Source organism: Bos indicus, chromosome 4 (genome assembly GCF_029378745.1).
Source record: "Bos indicus isolate NIAB-ARS_2022 breed Sahiwal x Tharparkar chromosome 4, NIAB-ARS_B.indTharparkar_mat_pri_1.0, whole genome shotgun sequence".
Lineage (NCBI taxonomy): Eukaryota > Metazoa > Chordata > Mammalia > Artiodactyla > Bovidae > Bos > Bos indicus.
Window position 1 is genome coordinate 105,469,256 of NC_091763.1, and position 8,402 is coordinate 105,477,657.

The following is an 8,402-nucleotide window of genomic DNA, read 5'->3' on the forward strand; positions in this document are numbered from 1 at the left end:
CTTTTAGTTTATCTATAGATATCTATTGGGCTTCCCTTGTAGTGTAGTCAGTAAAGAATCTGCCTGCAATGCAGGGGACCTGGGTTCGATTCCTGAGTTGGGATGATTGCCTGGAGAAGGAAATGGCAACCCAGTCCAGTATTCTTGCCTGTGAAATCTCATGGACAGAAGAGCCTGGCAGGCTACGGTCCAGGGTGTCACAAGAGTCGGACACAATTTAGCAACTGAACTACTACCATAAATATCTATCATATTCACAAATATTTTAGCTTATATTTCACTTAGGCTGTATCCTATCTTCCTGAATTGAGGCCCAAAGCTCTGCCACTTAAAATATTTCTAAGTTTATTAGACATGAGAAGAGGTTCATTTGTAAGGAGAATAGTAGATGGTAGGAGTTGATATGAAACTGTATAATCAGATAAGTCTAATTTCAAAAACCAGCCTAACTATTAATAAGCTATGTGTCTGGGGGAAAATTATTTAAACCCTCTGGTCCTTAGTCTTGTCAGTACAAAAGGAGAGATAATAATAACTAGTCACTCTAAGGGCTCAGTCTATAGAGTTGGGCTGCTGGCATTTGCATCCTGGCTTTATTGTTTATACCTAATGAGAATCTTGAGTGTGTTACATAGCTTCTATTTCATTCTCCTTACCTATGTGTAATACACTAAGTCCTCACTTTTTACAAACTTAAAGGGGAAACAGTGACAGATTTTATTTTCTTGGGCTCCAATATCACTGCAGATGCAGCCATTAAAAAATGCTTGTTCCTTGGAAGAAAAAGTATGACCAACCTAGACAGCATATTAAAAAGCAGAGACCTTACTTTGCCAACAAAGGTCCATCTAGTCAAAGCTATGGTTTTTCCAGTAATCATGTATGGATGTGAGAGTTGGACCATAAAGAAAGCTGAGCACTGAAGAATTGATGCTTTTGAACTGTGGTGTTGGAGAAGACTCTTGAAAGTTCCTTGGATTGCAAGGAGATCAAACCAGTTAATCCTAACCTAAAAGAAATCAGTCCTGAATATTCATTGGAAGGACTGATGTTGAAGCTGAAGCTCCAATACTTTGGCACCTGATGTGAAGAGCTGACTCATTTGAAAAGACCCTGATGCTGGGAAAGATTGAAGGCAGGAGGAGAAGGGGACGACAGGGGATGAGATAGTTGGATGGCATCACTGACTTAATGGACATGAGTTTGAGTAAACTCTGGGAGTTGGTGATGGACAGGGAAGCCTGGCATGCTGCAGTCCATGGGGGTCACAAAGAGTAGGACATGACTGAGTGACTGAACTGAACTGAAAGTCTTAGTACAAGGAATTGTTCTGTGTCTCAAAGCAACAGATCTGCTTTTGCCTCTTGGACACAGAGTCACATGGAGTGATCATTCATTGGCTGGTAAAAAGTTCTAGACTGAATCTGAAGCCCACTGCTGGCAAGTGACCTGGGGGGGGGGGGTGGTGGTGTACTATGTATGCCACCTACGTCTGGTTTCATCTTTCTTTCTTGTCATATAGGGTGCCCACCTACGCTATGTATTTTCTTATAAGCAGCTTTATATTCCTTTTGGAAAGAGGATACATATGAATTAAACATGAAAGTGAAAGTGTTAGTCACTCAGTTGTGTACAACTCTTTGTGACCCCATGGACTGTAGCCCACCAGGTTCCTCTGCCTATGGGATTTCCCAGACAAGAATACTGGAGTGGGCTGCCATTTCCTTCTCCAGGGGATCTTCCCAGCCCAGGGATTGAACCCGGGTCTTCTACATTGCAGGCAGATTTTTTACCTCCAGGGAAGAAAATGTTAAGTGCTTCTTTTATACCCAAGAAATGAGTTTCCTTGGTCTTTGCCTAGTACTGTGCTTTACTGAGAATATCAAATGTTTGTAGCTTGGTCTGTGCCCTGTGCTGATGGATGTCAGTGAATGGAGCTAGCTATAAGCAGAACTGCCTGTGATGAATCCTCCTTTCCCTTTGCTGTCCATTTAAATAAGAGGTAAGATCCAGCTTGGTTTTGAGGAGGACTGGCCCAGAATGTTGAGTACACTACAATTGTGAGTGCAAAGTACAATGTAACTTGAGGATCATAAGCAGACTCAATACAGAACATACTACTAGTTATCTTTAGGCTTAAGAGAGGAATTTTTATGTGATGAATTAGTGGAGTGAGATCTGTAAATTTCTGTAATTCTGATTCTTTGGTCTCTCCTAAAGTAAATACATCATTGGCTTTAAGAATCCCATAAGGTAAAAATTCTACATACCAGAAGCCTTAAAATTGTACCAGGCTTCTGTGAGAGAAGAATAAGAAAACTTGTTTGAGTGGTTGTGTTTTTTAAATTGAGATATAGTTGATGTACAGTATCATTTAAGTTTTATAATTGTTAAAGATTATATTGCATTTATAGCAATTATAAAATATTGGCTGTATTCCCTGCACTGCACAATATATTCTTGCAGCTTATTTATTTTACACATGGTAGTTTGTACCTCCTAATCCTCTACCCCTATTGTGTTTCTTCCCTCTTCCCTCTCCTCACTGGTAACTACTAGTGTTCTCTATATATGAGTGTATTTCTATTTTGCTGTATTCACTAGTTTTTGTTTTATTTTTTAGATTATGCATATAATCTAAGTGGTAACATAGGATATTTATCATTTTCTGTCTGACTTATTTCACTTAGCATGATGCCCTCCAGATCCATCCATGTTGCTGCAAATTGCAAACTTCATTCTTTTTTAATGGCTGAATAATATTCCACTGTATACATGTACCACATCTTCTTCATCCATTTATCTGTTGATGGACTCTTAGGTTGCTTCTGCTGCTTCTAAGTCACTTCAGTTGTGTCCGACTCTATGCGACCCCTTAGACGGCAGCCCACCAGGCTCCCCCGTCCCTGGGATTCTCCAGGCAAGAACAGTGGAGTGGGTTGCCATTTCCTTCTCCAATGCATGAAAGTGAAAAGTGAAAGTGAAGTCAATCAGTAGTGTCCAACTCTTCGGGACCCCATGGATTGTAGCCTACCAGGCTCCTCCGTCCATGGGATTTTCCAGGCAAGAGTACTGGAGTGGGGTGCCATTGCCTTCTCCATAGAATAGCCAAGATGTAGGTTGCTTCTACATCTTGGCTATTGTAAAGAATGCTGCTAAGAATATTGGGGTGTATGTATCTTTTCAAATTAGTGTTTTCATTTTCTTTCAATATGTATCTAAGAGTTGAATAGCTAGTTCATATGATAGTTCTATTTTTAGTTTTTTGAGAAATTTCCATACTGTTTTCCACAATGGCTGTGCCAATTTCTATTCCCACAAACAATATACAGAGGATTCAGTTCAGTCCAGCCATTCAGTCGTGTCTGACTCTTTGTGACCCCATGGACTGCAGCACGCCAGGCCTCCCTGTCCATCACCAACTCATAGAGCTTCCTAAAATTCATGTCCATAGAGTCAATGATGCCATCCAACCATCTCATCCTCTGTCATTCCTTTCTCCTCCTGCCGTCAATCTTGCCCAGCATCAGGTTCTTTTCCAGTAAGTCAGATCTTTGCATCAGGTAGCCAAAGTATTGGAGTTTCAGTTTTAGCATCAGTCCTTCCAATGAATATTCAGGATTGATTTCCTTTAGGATTGACTGGTTTGATCTCCTTGCGGTCCAAGGGACCCTCAAGAGACTTCTTCAACACCACAGTTCAAAAGCATCAGTTCTTCAGTACTCAGCTTTCTTTATGGTCCAACTCTACATCCATACATGATTACTGGAAAAACCATAGCTTTGACTAGATGGACTTTTGTCAGCAAAGTGATGTCTCTGCTTTTTAATATGCTGCCTAGGTTGGTCATACCTTTTCTTCCAAGGAGCAAGCATGTTTTAATTTCATAGCTGCAGCCACCATCCACAGTGATTTTGGAGCCCAGTAAGATAAAGGCTGTCACTGTTTCCATTGTTTCTTCATCTATTTGTCATGAAGTGATGGGACCAGATGTCATGATCTTAGTGTTTTGAATGTTGAGTGTTAAGCCAGCTTTTTCACTCTCCTCTTTCACAAGAGGCTCTTTAGTTCCTCTTTGCTTTCTGCCATAAGGGTGTTGTCTTCTGTATATCTGAGGTTATTGATATTTCTCCCAGCAATCTTGATTCCAGGTTGTGCTTCATCCAGCCCAGTATTTCTCATGAAATGCTCTGCATATAAGTTAAATAAGCAGGGTGACAATATACAGCCTTGATGTACTCCTTTCCCAATTTGGAACCAATCTGTTGTTCCATGTCCAGTTCTAACTGTTGCTTCTTGACCTGCATACAGATTTCTTAGAAGACAGGTAAGGTGGTCTGGTATTCCCATCTCTTTCAGAATTTTCCACAGTTTTCTTTGATCCACACTGTCAAAAGCTTTTGGCATAGTCAATAACACAGAGGATTACTTGTCTATCAAAATAGAAGAAGTAATGCAAAAAGCAAGGAAGAGAGGGAAAGGTATGTACAGTTAAATGCAGAGTTTCAAAGAATAGCTAGGAGAGACAAGAAGGACTTCTTCAATGAAGAGTGTTTAATAAGAAAACAAAAAAAGGAGAAAAACTAGAGATCTCTTCAGGAAGTTTGGAAACATCAAGGGAGCATTCCACACAATAAAAGATAAAAATGGTAGAGATCTAGTAGACACCGAAGAGATCAAGAAGAGATGGAAAGAATATACAGAAGAACTGTATAAAAATGATCTTAATGAACTGGATTACTACAATGGTGTGGTTAGTTACCCAGAGCCAGACATTCTGGCATGGAAGCCACGTGGGCCTTAAGAAGCACTGCTGTTAATAAAGCTATTGAACGCAATGAAATTCCAGCAGAACTATTTAAATCCCTAAAGGAGGATGCTTTCAAGGTGTTGCATTCATTATGTCAGCAAATCTGAAAGACCCAGCAGTGGCCACAGGACTGGAAAAGGTCAATCCTTATCCCAATCCCCAAGAAGGGCAGTACTAAAGAATGTGCTAACCATCAGACAATTGCACTCATCTTCCATGCTAGTAAGGTCATGCTTAAAATCTTGCATGCTAAGCTTCAGCATTATGTGAACCAAGAACTTCCAGATGTCCAAGCTGGGTTTATAAAAGGAAGAGGAACTAGAGATCAAATTGCCAACATTCACTGAATAATAGAGAAAGCAAGGGAATTTCAGAAAAGCATCTCTGTTTCATTGACTATGCTCAAGCCTTTGACTGTGTGGATCATGACAAACTGTGAAAAACTTAGAGAGATGGGAATAGCAGACCATCTTCCCTGTACTCTGAGAAACCTGTATGTGGGTCAAGAAGCAACAGTTAGAACCCTGTATGGAACAACTGATTGGTTCAAGATCGAGAAAGGAGTATGACAGGGCTGTCTGCTCTCACCCTGTTTGTTTAATCTATACACTGAGCACATCATGAGAAATGCTGGGCTGGGTGAATTACAAGCCAGAATCAAGATAGGTGGGAGAAACATCAACAGCTCAGATATGTGGATGATAACCATCCTAATGACAGAAAGTGAAGAGGAACTAAAGAGCCTCTTGATGAGGGCGAAGGAGGAGAGTGAAAGAGCTGGCTTAAGACTAAATATTAAGAAAACTAAGATCTTGGCATTTGATCTTTTCAGTTTTGTTCAAAATTTAAAATTTGTTCAAAGTTGATGCTTTTGAACTGTGATGTTGGAGAAGACTCTTGAGAGTGCCTTGGACCGCAATGAGATCAAACCAGTCAATCCTAAAGGAAATCAGTCCTGAATATTCATTGGAAGGACTGATGCTGAAACCGAAACTTCTTAGATCTCTAAGACACACATCACCTCTTTTTGAAAATCATAATATATGCATGCATACATCAAATAACATTTGGAGTTTTAGTTGACAAAACTTTTCTAGAAATGAGAGCCTGAGGAATTCCTTATTTATTCACATATACATTTATTTCTCTTTTAAACAAAATCTTACTGAATACGTGCAATGTGCTAGATACTGCACCAGAGTCTGTGAAGACTATAAAAGTGAACCCTGTACCTCAACTAAGAACTTTGAACTAAAAGCTGCATAATTTGGATAAGACATATCCACAAATAACTATGGTAGAGTGCTGAATCTCCTAAGTTCTAGGGGAGAGTTACTACAGAGTGCTTGGGAAATTCCAAGGAGGAAGAGATCACATGCGGATGGAAGAACAGGTTATTGGAAAGGTAATCATTTGTACTAGTCCTTAGGATATGAGTGTAATATTGATAGACAATGATAGGAAGAGAAGGCCTTTCAAGCATTAGAATCAGCATGAACAGAAGTTTGAATTCAGGAAGATATGGACAACATTTGGTAAGTCACCATTTGGCAAATAGTAAGAATGGGATAGTACAGGGTATGTGAACATAGATTAGCTGAATAGAACTAGAATGGTAGATTGTTAGATAAAGTGTAATAGATTATTATTAGGATAGTTACATTTATTCTGTCTCACTAGTTTCTAGAAAGAGAGGTTATTCCTAAACACTCCTGACCCTTTACCCTACACCTTCCCTTACTCTTCCTAATGGAAAGTGGGAGGATCTTTCTGCTCAATGAATTCAGAGGCAGAGACCAAATTCAGCTCCTTGTTAGTCTTCTATGGCTTCTCTGACAGCCAGCGATGTATAAGAAGCCCAGCAACTCCATGTGGTGAGTTTTGCAGGGGCAGAGCCTGCAAAAAAGGGGAGAGAAGTGGATCAGAGGGAACCTACAGGTTTTCCTCCCTGCCTGAGTTTCATGCATCCCACTTATCTAAGCCTTGCATATCAGCCAACTTTTATCAGTGATAGGCTGCTGTATATTTATTTATGTTTATATGTTTATCTCCATCAATGTCTGTTTCTTTTATGTGTGTTCTTGGAGATGCTATGTCACAAGACATAACCCCAAATATCAATCTCCTAGTATAGAGAAGAATGAGTCTTAAAGCTCACCACGGCATAGTAGATGGAAATACTGTTACTCTACCCTCTCCTTCTGTGAGCATCTCTCAAAGGAGCTGATCATCAGAGAAAGCAGGTTTTGTTTTTTTTTTTTTTTTTTTCTGTTCTGCCTTAGTCTTCCCAACAAATCATTTTTGTCAGTCTTATAGATTAGAAATGGTATCTCATTGTGATTTTAATGTGAATTTTTCTTACAGTGAAGGGAGTTGAACATCTTGTTTGTAAGGGCCATTTGTGTATCTTTCTCTGTTTATTTCTATATTTTTACTTTTTAATTTTGGGTCTTTTCATCCATTTTCTTGACTTTAAAAGCTTTTAATATATATATTCAGGAGACTAGTTTTTTATCTGTGGTAAAATTCATCAATATTTTCTCCAAATTTGTCTTCTGTGTTTGACTTTGATTAAGGTCATTTTGGCAGGCAAATGTTAAAAACTTAAAAAAAATTATGGAGTGAAATGTGTCTATCATTTCTTTTATGCCTGGATATTGTATCACAGTGAGAAAATCTTTCTATACTTGAAAATTATAACAGAAAATTTTCTTTCTGTTTTGGTTTTCAAGTCTTACATTTAGCTCTCCTATTTGGGGTTTACTCTAGAACAAGAAGAGACTATGGAATTCTCCAGGCCAAAATACTGGAGTGGGCAGCCTTTCCCTTCTCCAGGGGATCTTTCCAACCCAGGAATCAAACCCGGATCTGCATTTGCAATCCCATGGACTATACAGTCAATGGTTTTTCCAGTAGTCACGTACGGATGTAAGAGTTGGACTATAAAGAAAGCTGAGTGCCGAAGAATTGATACTTTTGAACTGTGGTGTTGGAGAAGACTCTTTTAAAGTCCCTTGGACTGCAAGGAGATCCAATCAGTCCATTCTAAAGGGAATCAGTCCTGAATATTCATTGGAAGGACTGATGCTAAAACTGAAACTCCAATACTTTGGCCACCTGATGTGAAGAACTGACTCACTTGAAAAGACCCTGATGCTGGGAAATATTGAAGGTGAGAGGAGAAGGGGACGTCAGAGGATGAGATGGTTGGATGCCATCACCGACTCTGTGATGTTGGTAGGCTCCGTGAGTTGGTGATGGACAGGGAGGCCTGGCGTGCTGCAGTCCATGGGGTCTCAAAGAGTTGGACATGACAGAGCGACTGAACTGAACTAGAATAAGAGTGACAAATAAAATTCACTTGACATCTATTATGTGTTAAAATGAAGCAATTTCTACAAGGATATCTTTGAATTTTATAATATCAGAATTTGTAGGTTCTAAAAGATCATGTAGGACAATTCATTATTCATAGGATAAAAGTCATTCAGTTGTGTCCAACTCTTTGCAACCCCATGGATTATACAGTCCATGGAATTCTTCAGGTCTGAAAACTGGAGTGGGTAGCCTTTCCCTTCTCCAGGGGATCTTC